This window comes from Condylura cristata, unplaced genomic scaffold, assembly GCF_000260355.1.
Source record: "Condylura cristata isolate star-nosed mole 26May11 unplaced genomic scaffold, ConCri1.0 scaffold00016, whole genome shotgun sequence".
Lineage (NCBI taxonomy): Eukaryota > Metazoa > Chordata > Mammalia > Eulipotyphla > Talpidae > Condylura > Condylura cristata.
This window is the reverse complement of record NW_004567117.1, coordinates 7,246,610-7,251,550: the sequence shown is the minus strand read 5'-3', so window position 1 is coordinate 7,251,550 and position 4,941 is coordinate 7,246,610.

Here is a 4,941-nt window from a genome sequence, read left to right as displayed (position 1 = left end):
TCTCTCTCTCTCCCTCTTTTCTGGTATTGAATCCTATTCCTAAAAACCACTTTCATTTTCCACTCTTTTCTGTTTACTCCCCTGTTTTATGAACAAATCCTCTAGTAGAATCTTGCAGGACTTGTGGGGCAAAATTTTTGAAATATTTTAGTTTAGAAGGGAATAAAATATTTTATTATCCATTGTGTTGGGTGCATTTGGGGAACATATGTTAACAGCAGCCTCTGAGTTATATATTGTCATTCTCCTCAATTGTCTGGTAGGTGACATATAAGGCTGTCATCTTATATATGAGGGAGGGAACTCAAATGCTGAGTTGGAACCCCATTGGGTGAGGCTCAATAGTGTGGATTTCACCAGGCCATAGTGTTTATATCTACTCAAAACAAAGCAAAACTTTCCCCATCTCCTGTGTGAGGTATATAAAGTTGGATGCCAACATTCTGGGAACTAATTGTGGGAAGAGAGCTGAGGTTACCTACATTCGGTATATAAACCATCATTCATGCCTTGTTTTCATCATACTTTATTACTCACTTCTATGTCTGCTGTCCTCCAGTTCAGAGATTACTTTTTGCCTTCTCCAATTAACAAATACCAGTCTTCCAATGGGTGGCAATTAAGACCAACTCCTTCTAGGAGCAAGAGGGAAATTTGAGGCCCAGTTATTATTTTCCAGATCTCAAACCCATCTTCACCCCTGTTTCAGAGTTAACTTGTGTCACCAATTCCTGACCCTTTGGGTCTTTTGTAGTGCAAAGGAAACTATATAACAGCTCTTATTTTCTCTATAGATGTATTTCTATTTCTTAATAGAGTCATATAACTCTAAATAAATACCAGTAAATAAATGCTTTCAACTTCCAAAATTTTTTTTGATCACATATCTTTTCAGTTTTTATTGTCTCTGTGGACTTAAATGCCACTAAGACAGCCTCTCACCATTTTACTGTGCTGTAAGTGGAATTCCAGTAGGCAGCACAGATAAATACCTATACTCAATCTAAACTATTTAACTAGAAACACCTTAAAACTCTTTTATGCATAGAAAAGGTAGAGTCTGTAGCATGTGTAACCAGAATTCAGCTGGTAGAGATGGTTTATGGAGGGCTAGAATGACAGCCAACGCTACTGTTTCTCACTTCATATGAGCACTTCCTATTATTCAGTCAAATTTTAGCCAAATCATTGCAGATACTATAGAAGTCAAGCTCTTTCTTTTGTCTGTTGTCTGTATCTTCATTTATGCTCCTTTGTGTTTTTGGATTAACCCCCCTCTTTTCTCTTCTCATCCCTGACTTCTAGGTAAACACTCATCCTTCTATGGCCCCACACCATGTGAACAACCTATCTTATTGTATTTCTCTGTTCACAAATATGTCTCCCTCTTTGTTACAGGGCAACCCAATGTGAACTGGGTTGCCTCTCTGTGGGTCCTCACCCGCACGTTTAAAATTCAATTGTACTGCAGGCACACACACAAAGGGTCAATAATGGGTTTATTTACCAAGGGGGAGGAAAAGGAACAACCCAGGGAAAGAGAGAGAGAGAGATACAAGTTAACTAGAACACACTACCAGTTCTGCTGACTTGTAACTCCAACAGCACACTGAAAGCTTATCAAGAGCCAAGTGACCAGCCACCAGCACAGGCCAAGGGAGAGAGAGAGAGTTCAACATGGCTCTCTCATGTGTGTGTGTATGTGTGTGTATGTGTGTATACATATATGTATATACACATATATACATATATATGTATACACACACATATATCTGTATATATGTATATGTGTGTGTGTGTGTGTGTGTGTGTGTGTACGTGTGTATATCCCCAAAAGTGGTTGCTTAGCTCTGCCCTTGGGTCCTGGCAGTAGTTGCCGTGGTATTGCTGGGAGTTATAGTTTCAGTGATTGGAGTAGGGGGTAGGATTGTAGTTTCAATACTGGAGTAGGGAGTAGAGTCCACAAAACTGGAGTGGGGGTAGCGTCCACAAAACTGGAATAGGGGTAGAGTCTACAAAATTCTGCAGAGTCGCTTCAGGACATCCTTTCCCCCTAACATCTTGAGTGTAGGTCTTTCTAGGTGAAACTGTGTTTTAGATATCTTCTTATCTCCAGTTTGTGACACATAATAGACATTTAGTGATATTTAGTAGGTTCTTTTTTTTTTTTAATTCATAACCAATGCATCCTTGAGAAAGAGCTATATCCCAGCAAAATATGTTCTGATATGCCTTCTGGATTTCACATTGGGAATACAACATCTTGGACAAATGTGGAACTCTATTTTTTTCCTCAGCATAAATTATCATTTGGAAGATGTTAAAATGTCTCAATTTTTCCAAACTAATCTCTCCCTAGAAGTTAAGAGAAGAATGGGTGTCAAAGGAGTCCCTGGTTTTCTGCCAGCTTCTTCCTGGCTATAGAGACTCACAATAACTGCTATGATTCAACTGGAATGCAATATTGCATCTTGGAGATCATTTAATAGTATTTAATATTGGCATCACTTTCAGAAAAAAAAAAATAGTGATCCTTTTCCTTTACAATGATAACTTTTAGTTGACAAATTTCCATTTTTTTCTCTGTCCCAATCTCTAAAGCCAGAGCCAAGTTAACCCTTGGTGGCATAGCCTGGATTGGTGAGATGCACATGCCAAGGTGTGGGTTCAGGGATGGAAAAGATATCTGCAGTCCCCAAATGTGTGATATCTGGTTGAAGCAGAATACAAGCTTTTATTTGGAGGGTTTATTGAGGACTAACCTGAGGAACACAGACCCAGGAAGCATTTGTGTTGCCGGGTGTGGGGTTACATTTACATACACAAAATGAGGGGAGGATTAAGTTTACTTTCAGGTCTACTTTATGCAAGTTAGGCTTTCACAATACAGTTTGTTGATGGGAAGTTTGTCCAGTTGTGTTTGATCAAGCTTTGGTCCTAGGCGGTTTGACCATTGACATTTTTTCAACTCTATCTTGCAGGTAGCTGTGTGTGAGGATGTCTGGACATGCCTGGGCTTGTCTGGACATCAAGTCCCACTCTCAATAACCTCACCACTGTGTTTTAGTTACCCAGGTTCAAATGACACCAAAGTGTTTCTTGTTTACCATGTCTATGCACCCAAATGGATTCTATAGAAACTTCTGGTGATGTTCATAAATTAACTAGCTAGTTCTAACAGTGACCAATACAGGGTGCCATTCATATATCACCCACTCACCCAACTGTGCTGAATCTCCCACACTCACTATATGCCAAGCTTTGTAATTAATGTCTAATGTGATTATCCCTTTTATATTAACAATCTGTGGGACAGGTCAACTAAAAAGACAAGGGGCCTTAAATCAGATTAGTAATTACTTCCAGGTTATACAGATGGGAAGAAGTCTGATTCTAGAAGTTGCTGTGACCACACACTTCTGCTGTCTGCACATGTGTGGGAGATGGGCCTTTCTTTTTGGAAGCTACCCTGAACCTCTGGAATCACATTTCTCCCCTCCCTTGTTTTCTTCTCTTCTCCATAAGATTCAATTGGGAGAAGAAAATTATTTTCTGGGGACCAGAGATTAAAAGCAAGAGCTCAGGAGAAGCTCAGCCATTAAAGTATTAAGTTTCAGTTGACCTGTGCCTGTGCAAATGGAGCTCTACAGGACTGACTCCACTCAGCCCAGCACCGCCCTTTTTGGAGATTTCCATACCCATGGATGTGTCTTTCAATTGGTCACCAATTTCCATTTGAAAATAGTCTAAGAGAGGCTTACAGAAATAAAAATCCCTGACACTCAGAGATTTGTCAGCACGCTTTAACTTTTAAATTTAGCAAATTCAGAATTCATTTCTTTTACTTTTGTGCTTGAAAATGTAGGCCTTGAGATTGATCACAGCCTGGCTTTAACTTTCTGCCTGGAAAATAATGATAATCATGTCCCCTTTTTTATTCCAGCCAAGTCAGAAAGCAGTAGGTAGCACTAGGTAGCCTAGTGGCTGAGCTACGGGTCTCTAGGGACTTTATGTCTTAGATGTGCTGATTTGAGTAATTTACAGAGGTCGCCTTGCCTTTACAACTGACCCCAGTTACTCTCATAAAGTCAGACATACAGGGAGCTGTGAATAAGGATGATAGCTTAGCGTGGTAGCTGAGAACAGGTCAAGAATGAACAATTTAATGGCTTTGGGACAAAATATAATATCAGTACTTTCCAAAAGTGGTTTCAGGTTGTAGCTGTCATTAAATTGTGCAGATGTGCAAAGTCTCTCTATTTTGAAAGAACTATATCACTCTGCAGTTTAGTATTATTAGTGAAGAAAAGAGAAGAAAAAGAACTAGGAGAGAAAGTATGAAACAGCACCCAGTCACTGTTATCATAGTTATTACACAACTAAGGACATCACTATGCTAGAAGCTATTTAAAACACAGAGATCTTTATCTTGGAAATCTGCAAGCCCTTCTCTTCTTCAATCAGGTATAAGAAAAGATTAGGCTCTTTCAAAATTGTCTAAACTAGACTCAGGGATTCAGTCAATGCTGAAAACAGATTTGCTCATAACCATATTTAAAAGGGAAATCATGACACTAATGTCATTGGTCAACTATCCATATTTTGGTCTGCTTTCCTTTCACAAAGATGTCTCTATTCACTCTCAGAATTTAAAATACCTAACATTTTTATTGTACTTAATATTTTTGAAGATGTAATCAACGAGTAAAACATGGTTCTCTGGATTCCAAAGATACACAGCTAGTTAGCAGCTGAGCCAGGATTAGTGTCTTCCCAAGCTACTTTTGTCTTTACTTGCTACCCAAATTAAGTTAGAGATTTTCTTATTTTTTTTTAATTTATTTTTTTTATTCATACAGATCTGGGGTACAGGCCAGAGATGCGGAGGGTGAGAGGATTCACCAGGAACAGAGCGGGGAGCAGAACAGGCAGATCCACGAA